Raw genomic sequence first — 20,972 nt, 5'->3', positions numbered from 1 at the left:
AGGGTCTGTAGAAGATTTTGAGCCCCTGCAGGAACAGAAGCTCTTATGATGTTCATCAACTGATTAGCTAGATTTCACAAATTTCACTGAATATTCTGAGTAGGAAGGATGACTGAGTCCAAGTCCTGAGTGAATGGTTCATAGAGAGGTGACAATGGTCACTGCACTGCAGCTGTAATAACCATCTGAATCAGACAAGGAAAAGAGACTGGATTTCTCACAGGGTATAGATTGGTTGGAAGGGGATGTTCTGCAAAGTTGTAAACTCCGGAAAAAATGCGAAAGACAAAACTGAAAACAAACCTCAAAAATCTTTCCTTTGAGCCGGAGTTGAACCAGCGACCTAAGGATTACTTTTCAGAGACAGCCTACAGTCCTCCGCTCTACCAGCTGAGCTATCAAAGGAAGGTGAAGGACTGCCAAGAATGAGTCAAGACTGCATCAACAATAGCCTTAGGCTCTAATGGGCCTCCATATGTATTGCTTTTCACAACAGCAGAACAGTATCCAAAAAAAGGCATAAAGCTAACTCTCCTGCAAAACCGGAATTTGGTTACAGAACTGCCAGTTTTCTTTGCCAAATAGTTCACATCTCTTGTGAGACTGTTGGTGGTGGTAGCATTAAGGTTGGAGTTCTTCTCATGACTCATATGAAATCTGTCTACGGCTTGACAAAGAAATTTGCCCACTCTTTGATGACCTTGCTACACTTCCTAAGTTGAACCAGGAATACAGGGAGACCTCCCCTCCACATAATTCTCCACAACAGTTCTCCAGCCAAATTCAATAACAAAATAGGAAATGAAACAGTTAACACTTCCCCAGCAACTTCCATAATGAATGGAAATAGAGGAACAGAAAAGAAGGACAGAAAGGAATAACCACTGTGGTTTCAATTCAAATCCCACCAACTCCCCCAGTGCATGTAAGACCCCTTGAACACAAATGAGGTTGCAATGTCTGGCATTGCAACCAGTGGCCTCCCCAGCCCCTTGGGCCTGGAAGGCTGAACCCTTTGTGAATCATCTGAGTGCTGCAGCTCACAGCTGTGGCAATTGAAAGCAAACTACACTCTTTTTGAATTATGGTGATTCACCAGCATTTGTCTGTCTGAGCAGCAGGGTGGGGCACAAAGCTGTGAGCAGACACCCTGTTTGCCGAAACCATGCCATCCTACTTGTGATGGGAGTGTGAGCAGCAGTGTTACCTCAGTGCCCTACAGCATATCCATCCTTAACCCATCTTTACCTCTGCCTCCTCCTTGTGACTCAACACCAAACACGGGGCTGTTGCAGAAAGCAAGTAGCCAGCAGGTTGGGGGAAGTGATTATTCCTACTCAGTGCTTATGAGCTTGAATTGGGAATGCTACAGCCCACCTTGGCTGCTTGGTATAAGGCAGGCATGGACATCATGGAGTGAGTCCAGGGGAGGGGCACCAAGATGGTGAGGGGGCTGGAGCACAGGGTGGAGGAGGGAAGGCAGGGAGAGCTGGGCCTGTTCAGCCCCCGGGAAGAGACACATGAAGGAGATCATCCTGCAGTCTGCAACTCCCAAATGGAAGAGTCTGGGGAAGGCAGGGCCAGGCTCTGCTTGGAGGTGGACAGGGAGAGGTGACAGGCAAGAGCTGTCACCAGAGAAATATTGTTGAGATAAAAGAGGAGAAAAATACCATGAAAGTAAAAATTTTCACCACTGCAAAGTTTGTCCAGAGGGTGGAATTTCCAAAGTTTGACTAACACAGCCTTGAGTAATGTGACCTAATTTTAAAGTCTACCCTGTCTGGAGTAAGAGGTTGGACCAGCTGCTCTTCAGAGGAGTTTAGCAAACAAACTCAACAGTGAAGTCCATGTCAGGAGGGTGGCTCCACAGAGCAGATGAACTCACAGCAAAAAGAACACTGCATACATCTCTGTTTGGAAAATACAGCTCTTTGTCTTAACAACCAAACTCGCACACACATTTTATTTATTTACATACTAACAGACATCTTAATACTCCTTCACTGCTAAAACCAACACATATCTCAAAACAAACTCAATTAGATGTCTTCCTGGTTTTCTTCCTGGGAATATAGGAAGGTTAGGAAATATTTGACTTATCTACAAGGTACTGTTGCAGTTTCTCAGAGGCCTAATCCTGGGACCTGTGATGTGTCATGACAGAAATCCACCAGCAACAAATCAGCTGATGCTATTAAAAAAAGCATATGGTAGAAAGAGAAAAGAGAACTGCTGTATGCCTGAAGGGGCAATATCTGCACTTCATGGGTTCAGATGGCCTAGGTGGAAAGAGGATCCCTATGGAAGAATGTGGGGTTAATTTTGCACTGGAGAAAGAATGGCACAAGATTATAACAAGGACCCGAGCTCCTAAATCAGAGCAGAGAGCATAGCCCCAGAGATCTAATCTTTTCCAGTTTGCAATCCCCACAGCATTTTCAAGGGGCACTTCAGGCTCCTTTCAAGCCAATTTATGCCTGTTGTCATGAGTTTGCCTTATCTGAGTTATATTTCACAGACCCCTTAAAAATAATTCACTCACCCACACATTCAAGGACCCCAAAACTGAAAACTAATGCTCTGCCCAGTTTAAGTCTTTGGTAGGGTCATCTAATCCCAGGTAACAAATTCAGACATTTTAGGGCTAGTATCACCATCTCTTTGCTGTCAGAAGTTGTTATTGGTGAAGATAACCCTAAACAATTTGTACTCTCCTGTAAGAAATCAGTAGTGGTTGAAGTCAAGATAAAAATTCAAATGGATCAGATAAAAAGTGATGCTGTTACTATCTGTGCATCAACAAATGGGATGCAGAAACCAGTGTTGCCTTGACAATAAAAGGCATTGGAGATGTCTTTTTGTGCAACTTGCTAGCAGTGATATATGGGTGATTTGTGAAAGATTTTCTAAACTACAAATGTACCCTCCAGGGCAGTTTTTCAAAGTAGATATTCCTAGGAAAAATTAATTAATTTTTTCTTGATTTTTTTTTGAACTTGTTAAGCTTTGAATGCTTAACAGAATTAAAATTTGGCATGAAGTTCATGAAAGATCTCTGATTATTTCAATTCTTTTAACTGATTAAATGAAGATACCAAGCTTTGAGAGCCATGTGACTGGAGCCCTGAGCTATATAAAGGGAACAGCTCACCTGTTTCATGTGGTGTAGAATGAGATGAAAGGAAAGGATGTAGCTTGAAAGCAGGATGGAGAACAGCCAGAGGTAAAGCTCCTAATAGCTGGACTGTATAATTACACTTGGTAATGCTATGTGTTTTGTTAAACTCAGATTAGCATATGATGGTCTCCAGTGTTTTGTATACTTACAGACTGACTTTCTAAGGTGGCCTTAAATGGTTTAAAGGCTTTTGAGTTTAGTTTTGGAAGTTTTTGTTTCCAGTGAAAAGATTTTTAAAATCTGATTTATTCTAAGGGACTTGCAGGCATTGTTTTCTCTTCTTTTGAGGTGGAAATACACACATGCTCTGAGTACGAGCATCAGGCTGGACTCGCAATAAATTTGTGAGCTCTCTGTGTTCACTTTATTTCTGTCTGGTGTGTGTTACCTGCCACTGGTTGACTGCGGCGATTTCTGCACCACCAGCTAGGGATGATCTCAGGGTATCTCAATCTGGCAGCTTTGTGCTCTTACTCCTACAAGAGAAGAGGAAGGTTTCCTAAAGATTGCTACTCACAGCAACTTGAATTTAGAGTCTGAAGCATCAGGGAAACTATCATCTCCCTCTGATCGACCTGTTAAAATTTAAGATAGAAATCTCTTAGGGCCAGGGACTACCTTAGTACTTAAAGGCTGAATAGCAGCTGGCACAACAGACCCGCAGCCCTGTCTGATGCCCCCAGGCTCTGTTGTGATGTAAATAATATGTAGGACTCCTTGGGCCAGCTTCAGAGACAACTCTAATAATGTCAGTGTGAATGAATGCCAAGGGGCAGGAAGGTAGGAATGAAGAAAGAAAAGAATTGGGAGAGTACATGAAGGTTTCATATAAAAGAAGTTTGATTGCATCGCCACAGTGTGGGCTGCATTTCAGATACACTGAGTTTACAGGACATTACTTACAGCTATCAGTTTTTGTTGTGCTCAGAGAATCCATTTAGTATTTGTGATGCTGTTCTATTACTGGTAAGACATCCAGAGGGAAGTATCCTTTGGGTATTCAACACCTAAGCTGTGTATGCTGAATTTTGCTATGTAACAACCTTATAGGTCTGGGCTGGTTTTTAATAAAAAAAATATTATCTTTACAGACAAGCTTCTAATTCTTAAATTAAAATTTTAATTTAATGTTTTCTTCCTATGTATGGCCAGTTCCATAAGCAATGAACGCACAAAAGTAGAATTCCCAGGGCAGTGCCCAGATACCAGATCCAGACTGCACAACCCAGTAGGGATGATACAAGGGCCCAAGAGCTCACCCCATCAACAGGCATGGAAGAACTACCCTCCATGTAGTTGTCAAACTGTTCTTCAACATGTTAAATGTTCAGCCATGTTAAGTCAAGTCACAAAATGCAGCAAGCACGTTCCTGTCCTCTCTCCTACAAAGGGTTCCAAGTCTTGCCCTTCTCCTGGTGAAAGACAAAACCAATAATGTGTGAGCTTTTCTTTGATGATGATCAGCCCAGAAAGTTCTGTTATTTGGGGCAATTAACCACAGCTGGGGCATGACATTACACAGATACAATGTACTAGCTCCTTGCTGCTGCAAATTGTAAGCCATTGGAGAGCCTGACCCTTATGTAGGTTAGCTTAGTTTCCATCCAACAAGTACCACGGTGTACTGGTTTTTTGTTTGATTGTTTGAGCAGTTATTCCCTCTGTGTGTTCTTACTGCTTTGTAATAACAGTTGTAAGGGTTGCGGTCTCACTGGAAGCTTCAGTACCAGCAAAACCCTGCATCACCCGAGGAAAGGCAGAAGTGCAGAGTGGCACTTGGTGGCACAATTTGGGACATGGGAGAGCACCCCCACCTCCTGTGACTGCTTCCCTTCAGGTGGCAGTACTTCCATCCAGCCACTTCCCTTCCCCTGCTCATCAGGCCTCTCAAAGTATAAAAGCCCTAATGAAAATGAAACATGCCTGTCATATATAACGAGGAAAGGCTCAACTGCTGGCAAAAAAAATAGTGTGAAATTACAGTATCAGTGTGAGAGGGAGAGATATGAGCCCTCAGTCCCCAGGAGAGAATTTGAAAGTGCCTAATTTTCTCCATTCACAAGTGGCATTTAAGGGGCAGCTTTTGGAAGCTGAGAGGAAAACCCAGAAGAAAAAGAGCACTTACAAGTAGAGTGAATATTTCTGCCCTAAATATTTGGGACCCTTTTTTGATACATAGGCTTGGTTTAGCACTGGGAGATGTGCATGCACAGCCCTGATGAACTGGTGCGGTTCCTAATGTGTTTTTCTACTCTCAGATAATGCTTCATTTAGTCTTTCTGAAGACTCAACACCAAATACTTCAAGGTATTAAAAAAAAAAAAAATAAACAACAACAACAACAGAGACTAGGATTCAACTCTTTGGCTGGTTTTTCTCTTCATGGAAGAATTTAGCAGCTCTGGGTAAGGAGAAGACTTGCTTGTGTCAGGTCTGGCTGTGGTAGGGGATGCTCGTCTCTCAAACTCGTGAGAATATAATATATCTTTAAAGAGCACTTGAGCACTTTAATATAGCATAACAATATTACCACAAATCTTGCTTAAGCAAGGAATTTTTCCAATCTATATTCACTGCCAATTAATTACTGTACCTTAAATTTCTGGCTTGGCTATAATGACAGGAAGTTAGACAAATTCTGACCATGTCTTCTTGATCCAAATCTGCACCACTTGGACATATAAGAATTACCAGCTGCATGAGAGCTCATGTTTCTGGAAGGAGGTGGACTTAAAGAAGGAATAACAGGTAAAGGAGTGGAGAACGATGGCCCAAACCAGTGAAGCAGCAGCCTTTAAGCTCTTTTCCAGCTAAATTTTAACACCTCACAGTGCAGCCAGAATTTGTTAGATGCATGCCTGAGGCATGAATGCTGGCTCAGACCACGTGTAAAACTAAGCTCTAAACAAAGTTTGACTTTTCCAGGTTATTCTTAATTTCAGAGAACAGTGAATTGGAACCAATTGCACACATTAACCCTGATGGAGCAGACCATACATTTCATAGCCCCTGAGGTTACTGACCTCCCTGACCATGGAAAACTCTGCTGGGCCGTAATACACCTGGACCTACCAGGATTCAGCAGGCCAGGCAAGAGCAGTTTCAAACCTGGGCTTCACCTCAGCCGATAGTAGCGAAACATCTGGTCAGTGTTTTCCGATGCCTCCTTTGGAAGTATCGGAATTTCTGGGAAATTATTCTTGAGAACTACTGTGATCTTATAAAAAAAAAAATCAGTTGTGTTCTTCCTTGTTGGGAGCTGGGCTACAAACTATGCTCCGATAATATATGGCCCTCTTTTCTGGGATTCCTACCTTTACATAATCAGAGCCAAACATTTCAGATATCACTAAGTATCAAAGAAGGAGCAGGGCAGTGTTAATATCAAATATAGTAACAAACACCCAAAGCAATGACTATATCCCTACAGGCTGTATAATCCTCCTCTTTTCTTAGGTTAGGTTTGGATACAGCACTGAGAAAGGCACTGGGCCAAGGGATCTTATTGCTACTACTTCGTGTATGTTATTTGTATTGCTACAGGACTCTGGGATCCCAAATGGGGATTAGGGTCCCATTGAACTAGGCACTATAAAAACAAACACCACACAGACAGTTCTCTGCCCCTGGGAGCTAATCTTTGGCCATTTCTCTGCAGCATCTAGGGATAGAGCAGGGCATAAGGAAGTGTTTTAGGGTATACTGCATGGACTGCAAATAATCTTTTTTCTGTAACCCTTGTCCTTTCTTACCCTATTGCCTCTCTTCTGTTTGTTAATCTATCTTACTATCTCAGTTTAAATTCAATTTGTGAGCTTCTTGGGCAAAACTCTTTGTGTCTTTTTGTTTGTTATGTTTATTGTGTTGGGGTTTTTTTCCTTTTGCATGGTTTTGAGCCACACAAAATAATACGCATTATTGAAAACATGAAAAAAAACTTCCTTCCCTTCCTAACAAAATAAATGGATATGATCTATTTAAATATGCCTCTCTGAAGTGTTATGATTTTGTACCTCTATAGAGCCTAATATAAGCCTGTGGAACAATGAGTAACACAACCAGTACGGCAACACAAATAAAGAAATCTGGTTTACATGTATATACACACCAAGTACTTCTCCAGATGATATGCAGGATATGCAGACAAAGGATATATATCTGCAAAAAAATTCCTACAGGTCAAACAAAAAAAAAAGCTGCTGGTATACTGCATTGTGATTGATAAATTGGATTTGCAGGACCCCATAAAGATAAAGCAATGTGACAGAGTCAAGGGAATACAATATCAGCATCTCCGGGACCTGGAACAAAATACGGACATTTTCCCACCTCTATGGTCATTCCTTCCAGGCCAGCCTCATGCCTGCAGCATCCTCTTCCCCTGCCTCCAGCCACAGCAGCTTCAGTTGTACCAAGGGACAATTTCTTGGGAAAGGGAGGTGTTGGAGCATAGGCAGTTTCTAACCTTTCCTAGGGAAAGAGACTGCCTGGACAGAAGAGGCTGTAAGGCAATAGTTCCAGCAGTGGAGTAGGTCCAACAGCTCTGCCACCATGGAATCTTACATAACTTATGCATGCCCTAGAAAGGGAAAAGAAAGAGGCATTTGTTGAAAACTTATTTAAAAGGCTGTGCTGAAGAACTATAAACAATACAGAGTAACGAAGAGGCTACAGACAGTTTAATGGTGCAATTCCCTCCTGCTTCCCCTCCAGGCCACGCGGATCTGCCCGGCTGCCATCTCTAAATACACCAACTGTCACCGCTGGCTTGCAAACCTCACATTTACTCTGCCCAAGGCAGTGGAGTGTGTGATAGAGTCTCCAAAGGGCGAAGGCTTCCCTCAGATTTCACTCCGCTTCTTCTCACAAGCAGCAGAGAAAGGTGGGGCTGGGAGCGTTCGGAGATGTATTAGCCAGCACTGCAGACCTTGTGAGAGTGGCCTGTCCCGGTCTGAGCCCCGCATGCCGGCAGAGCAGGGGGTCGGGGGAGCCCCTTCACAGTTCCACAGTCAAGGCTGCAAACTACTTGGATTAGGGGAGGAATTTCAAGTGGAAACCATCTGAATGTGTGTGAGCGCCTGTGCGAAGCTGAGTTTTGTTTAAAGAAAACAAATGGCTTCTTGGAGTACCACTGCAAGGTCTACTTCTAAAAGGGGGCATAAGTAAAATCGTTTTTCTTGCCACTGCAAACTTAAAGGGGATCATGGGGCAGGAGGAAGTCCTGAAAGCAGAGAATCAGGAAAAACCCATGACAGCAACAGTATGAATAAATTGGCAAGATATGCTGTAAATAGCTCTGATGCTGAACAAAAATAAAACAAAAAATCCCCGTATTGCAGCCATTTTAAGATTTCTGCTTCCTTCTTCACCCCTGCCACTAAGCAGGCTTCTTCAACATGTGACAAGAAAAATTCAGAGGGATGCGTGCCAAGTGTTTTCTGACCCAAATCCTAGAGGTATCCTCCATCTGCAGCAACAGACAGCTTGCTGTGGTCTGTCATTACCTTCTGTTTGGTTTTCAACACCAGCTACCCTAGTTAATGAAAGAAGATGCAGCCACCAAAGAAATTGAACAGACAAACTTTAGCAACATTCCTGGGTAGCTTAGAGGAAGACTTCTCTGATCTTGAATAGGCCAGAATGCTGGACAATAATGACTGAGGCAGGCATATGTAAGTGCAATGCTAATAGCAAACTCACATATTAGGAAAACAGGTTATATAAAGCCAGGTGAAGAGGATTTAAGGACAAGAAATTAAAGGCAGAACTAACCATTCAGTTTCTGTCACAACATCACACCTACCTACTTCGCCTCTATCTGCAGGTAATAAATGTCATAGCTTGAAAGAGCCAGGCTGTCAGAAATATTTTTTCCTGCAAGACTGAGACCCAGGTACACATCCATAAAGTTCTTCTATGTAAATGTTTGCATGTGGCCCTTCACATCTAAGGTTTGTAGCAATGCATGGTATTTAGCAAAATGCCATTCCCCTAAAGGGCAGCATATTTTTATTCTTACAATTTTGCATGGAAATTAAAACGAACCTATTTTAACATGGGAAAAGAAAACACTTTTCCCCCCAGCTAGGCACTGCTGCATCACTGTGCTGCTGCTCCTAATGTTAGCCTGATATTTTTCTCTGCATATTCAGAAACAATTCAAATGTAAAAAACGCCCATTTACCTACCACATAAACACGAGGTACTTAAAATGCTTGTCTTTGATAAACCATTCTCCCCTTTGAGCATCCATTAGGGCCAACATGAATGAAGCCTAAAAAGCTACTTAAAGCTTTTGGAGAATTCTCTGGATTTCCAGCTTCACATTTCAGTTTCTGCTATGTTTGCATTAAGATGCTTGTCTGAGCTCTGCCCTGCAGGATTCAGAAAAAGAAAAATGTTCCTTTTGTATTGAACACAACCGGTAGGTATTTCGCTATTTTTTGTGTATTATGACAGTACCATCTGGCATTCATCTGCCTGATACCTCAGGAGAATGTCCCCTTCCTACTTGCCTGTATGATGCTGGCCAAAATTACAGAGTACACCAAAGGTTAACTTCCTGTAATTCGGTCTCTTGGCTTATCTTGAGTAAGACAGTAGTTCTTTATATTCCTAACTTTGCATTTCACATGTTCCCCTGCCTGCCTGGAAAACGGGGTCACAGGAGATTCTTATGAGTCAGACACCTCCCAATGCGAAGCCAGGGGTAATCCTAACAAACTTAGTAACAACAATCTATAAGGCCAGTTGGCGCTGCACATGCAGAAGGAAATGTGAAATGGAAATGGAAACTTGCTTAGTTAGGTTTGCTCTGTTCCACTGAAAAGCTTTGTACAGTGGAAGCATAAACAAACCACTGCTCTTAGAAGTCATGGTTCACCTGCTGACTCAAACACTCACGTCTATCAACCAGCATGAGAGAGGCCAAGGGGACTATCTGTTTGGGTTTCTCTTTTGGTCTCAGCCTAATTTATCTTGTCAGTTCCAAGATCTCCATTCCTTTCTTGAAAGAACTATAAAGGAAGTTTGGCTTAGTTGTGCCTCCCAATTATTTGATTATTTTTAAGCAAACAAACAAGAACTTATCATGGACCAGTTCAGATTGCCTAGTTCGGCTCCTGAGTAAGTCTTAAAGCTATTTTCATCCTATCCCCTTCCTCAAACGGCAGTTCCTTCATCCCTTTGAGGATATATACTTTAATACTCCCAACCTGCTTCTTGCAAACAGCCTTTTCAAGAGAAACAAGCCAGTCTTGAGCAATTAAGACCTATAGATCTCCCTTCACTTCCTTCAAAGCCATTGTGGAGGTGCAGCTGAAACCCATTAAATTCAATTGAGCCCAAATGGCCCATAAGTCATATGGAAACTTCCTCTGGGCTTTTAACAAAGAGCCTTGCTTTAAATTCCAAATTACAAACAAATTCAGTGTGTTCAGCTTTCACATAAAACATAAAAATTAAAGAAAACATACAGAGGAAAAGTTGCATCAAATCACAGGGAGCATTATAAGAAAGCACAAACAGTTACTCTTGTTCTGAAGTTACATTCTTCAGTAAGAAATGTCATATTAATTCATAGCAATATTTTCTTTAGTCTGGACTGGGAGCATACTTTATTCAGGGTGTGACTAAGAAAAACTGGTGGAATTCCTGACCCTATTCTCTCCTCTCACTTTTCCTAACAATGGCTAAAAATAATAGATATTCACATTTATACACATAATTTGATGTGTATATATGTATAATTACACTTTATCGCATATAGCTACCAGACTAATCTCAGGTTCCTCTATAATAAGTAGATAATAAACATTTATAGACTATATATACTCCACATTAAGTATTGCTTTATTGTGGGTCAGTTTTTTATCCAGTTGACAAATTTATTAATGTGGCTTTATATTAGAACTCTCAATCTGTCTAAGATTAGGGATCAATATATGTACTGCAGGATCATAAGTCAGCTAAACACTGAAAAGATACAGGCAGATACTGAACTTGAAAATTATACAGCAAAATTGTTCCATAATGCATATGTATTCAGACCCCCCCCATGGGACTGGCATGCTATAAAAGCCTTAAAAGAGCCTCTACTTGAGAGTTAATTTCACCCTAAGGGCTCTAGGAATAACTGGAGGCCCAGATCTTTATGACTTTGTATCAATTAATGTTTTTTACATTCTTTTTAACAAGAACTTGATGAAAAATATCCTGCTCTACCTCTTCTATTTGGCACCCAAGTTTCAAGTCATTAGAAGTATCTGAATCAGATTTTTAAGTGCTGTGGAGTGCTATTTTCTGAAGGTAGTGGCTCTGAGAACGCAGACGCGCACATGTTCCCGAGGCACATGAAATTGAAACGAAAAGCACCGGCGGCTTTTGCTTTCACGGCTAATCAGGACCGTGCCAAGCACTGCTCCAAAATGTAAGGGCTTGGCAGTCGATTCCCGTCCAGATCCAACGCTTTGTCATGGTGGGGCAACACTCCCCACAGAGTAGATAAGTAGATAATAAACATTTATAATACAACATAATAAATACATAAAAACATAATAAACAGGGCCCCACTGTCTGACGATGGACTCTGCCACCACCACGGCAGGTGGGTCAGGGCACTGACACATGGACTTTGCCTCCTCCCCATATCGCTGTGGCAAATCCTTTCAGCCGGCTTTGTACAGACCCACTGGCAAGGGCAGTTAAGACTATTACAATTAAACAGCCAGCTCTGTTTCTCCCATCCCTCCACCTACTCCTCTCCTTCCCCTAGCCCCTTCTCCCAACTTCCTTGTGCTGCTCCCTCTGTGACAGCCCAGCGCCACTTCAACTCGCGGAACTCAGCAAAAGCAAACACTTCAACGGAGCCTCATGCAACAAGCAAGAGGGATGTCAGTTCAAGGAAGGCAGGACTGCGACGCCAGGAGCGCAGAAAGCAGGACTGAATTGTGGCAACAATCTGCTTCTTGGCCCACATCTGAAAAGCATGAAGAGAAAAGGATAGCTGAAATGTGTTAGGCCTGCAACTACGGAAAAAAATAGAAAATAGGTCAGCATAGTATATTTTTATAAACATAATGTACTATGTATAGTGCATTATATATATTTTTTATATGTAGCAGCTTGACTCTCACCCCACTCCTTTCTCAACATCTCCCAAAATTCATTGGTATTTAAATCTCCCTCCTGACACAGTGATAACAGAAACTACAGAACTTCTAAGACGGCTACTGAGGTCTGGGAATATTAAACAGGCAACCCATTTCACAGCAATGAATTAAGTAACACTTATTAGGAAAGTTTCAGGGGTGGCAGAGAGTGGGAAGGAGAGGAACGACTGAAAACCTAGGAACAAAAAAATATGCTGAAAAATGATACCAGTTTGAAAGAAGTGTGTTCTGTGGTTGATATTTTTTCAATTGTCCTGAGCTGCATATTCCACAGGAACACTGTCAATCTGAAGAATTGGACAGGAATGTTGAATTTTGAGTAAGAAGGAGAAGGAGATAGGATTCGTTCACTCTCTGCTGATTCCCCACTGCCAAACAATAGCAAATTAGGACTGCCTGAGAAACTAAGCATGCTGAAATCTCCTCTTCTGGTGGATAAAAGCTATCTGAAGGCAAATTCATCCCCATGGCTGGAATGGGGTTACCCTAAGCTTCACAACCCTGAAAATGACAAGAATCTGAGTAATAATAAATAAACACCCCCCCACCCCCCCCAAAACACAAGCCAATATTCTAGCCATGTTGAAGGAAATAGTCCAGTATGATTCAACTGATGTTTGAGGGAAAAGACATCTCGGAAATCTCGGGATGGGTCTGCAGCATTAAACACACCAGCAACACCAAATGCAGAGATGCCTGTAGAGCCAACATATCCCCATCTCAAGCCCAGTTCTGACCCAGTTTGTCTTGGGCTGGCCCAAATACAGAAAAACACCGGCACCTGTCAGTCACTGTCAGGCTACTTTAGTTTACAAGCTAATTCATGAGTGCATTTCAAAACACTTTTTTTTTTTTCTTTTTTTCTGAACAAAACCCATGGCTTTTAATTTGAAAGGGGATTTTAAAATGGTTGTGATTCATGGGGATTTACGGATGTTTCCCAGGGAGTTTCTGGGAAAGCCTGGACTTTCTTCCCACAGCTCCCTGGAAATGCAGTTAAAAGTCTCCCATAGCTCGTTAGTTCAGCGTGTTTGGACCGGCAGTGCGGGACAATCACCTGGCAGCCTCCATCCCAACACCTGCATGGTCATATCCCACACCTTACGGATGCTATCCAAGGCTGTGCCCAAAACTATTCTCCAGTGTGGTTGGGACCAGCATTAACTTGGACAAGAGTTACGTGTCATTTCCATTTCTGCATGTTGCTGATTTATAGAGAAACAGGATAGGACTGGAGGCCAGTGGAACAAACTGGGAAAGGGCAGGGGGGATGCTCACTTAGGGAAATGAACCTTAGGAAATTTCTTAACGCCATTCTTTTTAACCTAAGAACGATTTTGCAATTATCCAGATTTAGCCACTGAGATTTTCAGCTCCACCTCGTTTCAGTAAATAGTGCACTGGAAAGCCCTGGGTGAGGCTTTCACACCCACTTGCCTCACACAGGACTCACTTCCAAGAGATCTTTGAATGTCAGTCCTTGAGGGATGGGTTTCATACACCAGAGCCTGTTGCCTTTGCACAATTGGAAGGGAGACCTTCCATGTTTTGCTTTCCAGCTTTTCTATTCACCCTGAACGTTGCCTTCAGTGATAAAGCTAAAAAACCCCACCCTTGCTTGTTATCCTGACAATATTTAATTCTGACAGCACATTCATTATGCTTCATGCAACCCCGTGACTAATGAGGTATTTGCACGTAAGGGCCGTATACAGCAAATTGCAGGGCAATAAAAGTAAAGGAAAACCATGAACTGATCAGCCAGCTGTTAAAATGATACAAAGTGTGCCTTATTAAATGTGTTATGCTATACCCAGATGCTGATAGAGCTCAACTCTGGCTCCCTCAGTAAAGCTTCACCTTTAAAACCTATAGGTCTCCATAATGTGTTACCACAAATTATCTTTCTGCTTTTCAAATCCTGATGGAAGTTCACCTCTCTGCTGTCTCCCTCCTTTTGACTCATCATGTAAAGGGAGCACTATTTTGATTTTATGCGTGCCACTGAGTCTGCTCCAGTGCTAAGCATCCTATCAGCATATGACCAACTAGCAAAGCTGACATTTTTGCCATGATTATCCACAAAAAGTGTTTCCTACCTCTGATTTACAAGAGCCCTATTCATGAGAAATGATTAATAGCTCACTAGTGCTGCCAAAAAGCACATAAATCTAGACATCCTCTATGCTCCTGACATGCCACTCATCTTGTAGATATGTTCAGATCTCTCTCTTCCTCTTTCCCGCTTATCTATGTCTGATCCCCAATGTGCACACGCTCATGCTGATTAGGAAATACAGTTGCTGACTGGGACAATTTTAGGCTTATATTACTGATGGCACCCAATTAGAGGCTGCAGAAAGTAGTGTCCTTCCTGGCTTCTACTAGACAACCATGATTAAGTGTTAAATGCCTTCTAAATTAACAGGCAGTATCACCCATGTGTCTGTTATCAGGGTAAGAAACCAGGTCCACTGCCAAGTTTTCTCCATTTGCAGTTAAGTCTCCCAGGCTGTAGAGTAATAGAGCCAGGAAGAGGGCAAGCTGCACACAAGCATACACCTGACTCAGCAGATGCTTAACTTACTCAACAAGGTTTCACACACTTGGCATTAAACACGCCTCTAAGCGCCCCACTCAGATATGACAGATTTAAACAAGCACTGTCTGAACCAGGGCCCATAGTGTCATTCTCCATCCCCTCATCACCCCACTCCCCTGGCCTAATAAAAGCCATTTCACAGTTCTTGAGCATCCTTCTTCTGAAGATCCCAGAGTGTTTTGCAATTACTAAAAAGCAGATCATACCATGCCTACCCATTTTATTCCATAATTTCAGAGGGGCTGCTAGCACAAGACATACACACAACACACACAAAAAGTAGCTCGTGCCTAGTGTGTGAAGAGACTATCAAGGTTGCTGTGCTTTCCCTACTTGTATCCACTATGACACAAGCCTTTAGTTGCTCAGTCATGTTCTACTTTACAAATAATACAGAGTACAACATGCCTTTTCCTCACTGGCTTTTGTGCAGACAGGTTACAGCTTGCCACTGGGTTTTGTTTCTGTAGTCACAATGTTCACTGTTGTTGCAATCCAGTGCATTTTTAATTCAAGATATTAGCATCACACCTCAGAATCATTCACAGCTCCCACTGACATCTATGGAAACCCCAGCTATTATCCCACCTGTAATAATGATAATAGTATTAAAATCAATGTTATTATTAATAAAATAATTATAAAAGAGCAGGTTTTTTTCTAGCTGTGTTTTAATAAGATAACTGGCACCATGTTGTGCTCAGTTTTTTCCTTCTTAACTTCCTCGTGAGTAATTACTGGTCCAAGCTTACAAGCAGCTATCCTCTTTTGAGTGCACCCTGAATTTTGCCGGATCACACATTTTCAACAGATCCTGTTTGCAGTCATTGGGCTTTAGTACTGCACAAACTACTTCTCCAGTAAATACCTGGAAAGAATTGCAGCAATGCAAAGGGACATCTTCTCTAGTTGGGCAGTCTTTACAAGTGTAAATACTGCTCCATTCTCTATATACCTGATCTCCACACTACCTAATCCTTTTCCTAAGTAACAAATGCACTTTCATCAAATCTTCTCAACTGCTTCTTTAAAGAGAGAAGAGAGGTCTCTGTAATTTTCATTCCTGTGCCAAGGATAATAAAGTTATTCATGTTGCTTCTCTGGCCATTGCATCTCAAATCTTTCAGAAGCAGAACATTTTGTCATTCAGAATGATTTGCCATGACTTGGTGGCAGACCTGTATCCCGCCAGGCTGTTTGTGCAGCTCTAGCCATGGGCTACATCCCTGAGAAAGAAGCAGATGATGACATGAACAGGTGTTCATTGCAGCTGTATTTTGTGTAATGCTGTTTGCAAAGCATATAACCACACAAATTTAAAAAAAAAAAAAAAACACAAACAAAAAAGCAACAACAACAACAAAAAAAAAAACCCCAAACAACAGCAGCCATTTTTGTTGTTCAGCACACCCAAGCCTCTCTAGCCAGTGAGTCGTAAGAGCCAAAGGGCCTTGCCTCCTCCCTTGCTCCTAAGCCATGCTTGCAGCTTCTTACCTGACCTGATATTTCTTCTGCGGCATTTGGAGCAGGTCCCTCAGACTGAGTAACTGAATTCTGCTCAGCTTTCCTTTTGCTTGATTATTGCCTTGCTACAAGCAGCTAATGACATGTTTAAATATTCCTATCATTTAGCCTGAAGGAAAACTGTTTAGCACATTTAACATCTCTACCCAGAACCCAGACTTTCCATAGATGTAAGAACCATCTGATGGCAGCCACTAACACTTTCCTATATTAAAAAAAATCATCTAAAAGAACAGCTACATGCAAAGTAAATAGAGAATTCTTCTATACAATGAAGTAATCTGCTGCCCCAAGTGCAAAAGGAGATATTTAAAACTGTAAGTTACAAATAGTGAAGGGTTTTTTTCACTCTCATTTCTGTGTTGTGTGCAAAGCAGAGCAGTAAGGACAAGGTGTAAATATTATCATTTTCCAAAAGGCACAATCAAGACAAATCGAAACTGTGATGAAAAGGCCATCTACTGGGTATATATCTACCTCAGCTTTCCAGATAGCACAAAACCTTTGTTCTTTACAACTGTGCTGCATAACCTAGAATTGAATACAACACACACAAACAGACTCATTCCAAAAGCTTTCCATGTGGTTGTTTTTTTTTTTTTTTAACAATCCATAAATTTTCTTGGCCATTTCACTGGGAGAACAACACACCAACTTCTCTAAGGTAACACCCCTAGGTAGTGCACGTAGGAAATGTTATCTTTTGGGGTTGGCTGCCCTATCTAATCAGAGATCTCCCAACAGCTCATACATCATTTATCCTATTTCTTTTACTGTCATTCTTATTTCACCATTTGAAGTACTCAGAATAGTTTTCAGATACCCTTTTTCCACAAAAGATGTTGCTTGTTGCTTTGGAGACTCATACTGAAAGCAGAGCAGAGAGGAATAAATGACATTTGGGGTAATTCATTACAGCCATAACCTCAAAGGGAGGAGGAGGAAAAAGAGAGATGTTTAAAATAACTTTTGTTCCTCTCGTTCACAAAAACATACTGACAAATTACATATTTGTATTCTGGCAGTAGACAACATATTTACAAGAGCTCTTCTGCCTGACTCCTTTTGTATAATAAAATGCTCTTACTCAAGGTTCAGGCTATTTCAAGGATTGTTCAATGCAGACTTATTCTATGGCTAACAAATGCATGATTTAACCAAGGAATGCCCAGGAGTAAGTGTAGGAATCAACACTCAGCTTGACCTTATCCTCCTTTGGCAGGTGCTGTACTTTCACAGACACAAATACAGTTAGAACAACTCTCAGGGAAAGGAAAAAAAAAAAAAAAGAGAAGGAAATTATTTTCATGGATCATTTACCCTAAGTTTTCAAATTAATTTCCTATTTATTTATGAAAATAAGTATAACACAGCATTTAAATTCAAATTAGTGACATAAAGAACCATGATACACTGAAGTTTCTTACAGCACTGTGCATGTTCTGGATGCTGTTTTGGTCCTTCTTAAATTAAAAGAGCAATCTGTCTAGATGAAGATCATGATGCCATTTTGTGAGTAAAGAAATTAATGGATATCAGTACCCAGTAAGATTAAAGTGTAGGAAGCAACCTTCTCTACTGTTCATTTTTCAAGAGCATGTGTTTAAACCTCAAACACTTAATGGGAGCAGTGAATACTCTCATCTGCTTGGCATAGCGAAATGATGATACCAAATAAATCGTGACATGTTTTGGGAGAATTTTATCACTAAATATTATGCACACACAGTCTTGATCCTTACACAGTTTGATGAAAAAAAGCACAAACGAGTAACATAAAAGGGTTTTTTTTCCCCTAAGCTTAGAGAATCTTGCATGACCTAAGCTCTATTTTCTTTACTTAAATAAAGAAACTGAAAATCCAAATCTTGATCTTTCTGAATAAATTAATGCTAATTAAGTAAGGAAAGTAAAAGTTGGGTGGTTCTAGCACCAGCAGAATCAAAGCACGTGTCCCATTATTTAGCTAATACAAGCAATTTTGTTAAACAAACTATACCTTTGTTCTGTAAATATTGGAAGTTAGGCTTTGGACAGATGTTCCCTGCTGTATACAGACATGCTAGGGAAAGGTTAGAGCCCCAGCTGTTGATCATCACTTCTTTGCAGAGGTTACTGCCCCCTCACATTTGTTGGCAGAGCTTGCTTACAGAAACACTCCCGCAGCCACTTGAAGTTAAAGTGAATGGCACTACTATTTAGACAGTTTAAGCTAACTAGCACGGTTGCTGAAAGAGTTTGTGCCTGACTGTACCTTCAAACTTCCAGTGTTCACAAGACTGCACGTTCTCTCAACTTCTTGTCAGGGCAGAAGTTTTTCCCACCTTTTTGTGTAGCACCAGAGATCAAATCCCCAATGCCGTGCTTGTATATTTAACCTTAAGTGCCTCCTAATTAAACACTGACAATTGTGTTAAACGTGCTAGGCCAGCTACAGTGCCGTTTCTCCTCTATCCTTCTGCTGTGACTAGCTTACAAATCACTTTTGCAAGTCTGTGCTCTTCAAAACAACAATCAAAATCCGTGTTATTTCACTGTGCAAGGGCATCCTGCAGACCTGTTTGACACATGTAAGGATACACCATCTCATGATACACAAAATGCAGCTCTGATGCAGTGATATTGGGATGCACCAGGCTATGGGCAGAATACAGGATGTTAGACATGCTATGATACTCTGAACAAGCATCTCACCTTTCTTCACTATTTTCTCATCTACAAAGGAGTGAAACTTCTGTACTGTTCTTTGAAACATGAGTGAAAAGTGCTATGTGTTTGTGTATGATAACTGTTGTTAAAAATATAGATCCACTATTCTTTGGCTAGTTCAAAAAAGAAAATGCATCATCCAAGAATTTAATCAACAGATAATGAATATTGGTATGCAAATAGTTATGATGTTAGCATAAAGTAAGGTTTCTTTTCTTGCTCTTTTAAAAGTAATATGTATCTATGAGTAAATTCCAACATTTTGCCAGTTAATTGATGCATTGAATTTACAACTGGTTTTTGAGGGATTTTTTCTCATTTTATTCCTGACATCCTAGGATATTGACTAAGCTGCAGAAAGTATCATTCATTGCTTGCTATTTATGTGATAGTGTCCATATCCAAGTGAAATTGCTATATCTAACACCTTTTTCCAAGAAAAAATATTATTTCACAGACAAAACAGAAGTTATCCAAGGCTTTAAAAAAAGGATTTTCTGATTCTTTCCTTCAGTGTAGAATTACTTTATTTTCATGCATATGCCTACCTCCTCTACTGCTTGAGTCACAGATAATACCAAGTAGCAAGTACACCAATAACCATATTAAAAGAACATTACAGATACAAAGTCAATCACTCAGAACTTAAACCTTACAAGATGTCGTAGACAATTGCATTTCAGGCCCCTTGGCATATACATTGCATGCAGGACTATGGATGACATGACTATTCTTTCCCAAAATCATTTTTGCATTCAGTGAACAGACTAGATGCTAATAATTACATACGGGAATGTTCAGGGGTTTTTTTAAAATTCTTACTGTTCTCCATGAAACCGCAGAAATTCAGATATTAACTGAGCTGTACTCGAGACTTGCTACAAAGGCAGACTTCTGAATGTCTGTGGACTTTTCTGTCACGCCATCCTTGTACTACTTGAGTGTTTTGCAAGCAAGAAATCACCCATATATGATTCTGTGGATGGGATGAGCTTCCCTTCATTTTTACAGGTGAAAAGATCATATCATGACGAACTGGAAAATACATAGTTATTAAGTAGTTTCCCTTGTATCTCCAAAATTGAGTAACTTTCCACCACATCCCTTCTATGTTTAAACAGTTCTCAAATTCTTCTTGCATGTGTGCTAGGACATTTGGAAAGCTGGGGCCCTGACAACATTGGGACACATTGCTTCTACCTCCCAAGTACTGAATTCTTTCTCCAAATCAGTGGTTATAAGTTTAATTTTAAGATGAGCGAAAAAGCAACACATTTCTCTTAAACTTATTCTCAGGAAAAAAAAAACAAAAAAACAAACCATACATTTTTTCGAAAGCTTTAGATATTTCTCCAGATGCAGTCTCCTAGTTTGTACATTTTCAGTCCAAATAATATACATTTGACAAATTTATAAGCAACTGAAAACAGGGTCTTGTGATGAAAAGTGTCAAGCAAGCCTACCTACAGGTGGCATTCACAGCTTCACCTATAATTGATACCTCCTAAAATGAGTCTTCTGGTAATCCAATGAGGCCAGCAGCACAACACTCTCTGCATACCTACACAATAGACTGAGGCTATGCTAAGAGGTCTCATTCATTCCTCTGATGATCTGAAACTAACAGGCATCAAATGATTTTTATCATGCAATCACTGTTCACAGCCTCAGCAGAATACCTGAATACAGCACAGAGGCACAAATGAACATCTAAAGCACAAGGGAGTGTCTAAACCCCCTTCTTGACATTCCTACATAGGAACCAGTTAGCTGGTATATTATTGCTGCA

General features: G+C 40.9%; 1 non-coding gene across 1 annotated transcript; it reads right to left on the bottom strand.

Moving 5' to 3' along the window:
• Window positions 1-315: 315 nt before the first annotated feature.
• On the bottom strand, window positions 316-405 carry TRNAY-GUA (transfer RNA tyrosine (anticodon GUA)). The gene is given in 2 exon segments: window positions 316-351; window positions 369-405. It is a non-coding gene; the product is annotated as a tRNA-Tyr (tRNA).
• Between the last annotated feature and the right edge of the window lie 20,567 nt (window positions 406-20,972).

This window comes from Chamaea fasciata, unplaced genomic scaffold (assembly GCF_029207755.1).
Source record: "Chamaea fasciata isolate MVZ Bird 193981 ecotype frontalis unplaced genomic scaffold, bChaFas1.0.hap1 SCAF_1, whole genome shotgun sequence".
Taxonomy (NCBI): Eukaryota; Metazoa; Chordata; class Aves; order Passeriformes; family Sylviidae; genus Chamaea; species Chamaea fasciata.
The sequence above is the reverse complement of the archived record's forward strand: the minus strand, read 5'-3'. Positions and strand labels throughout refer to the sequence as shown.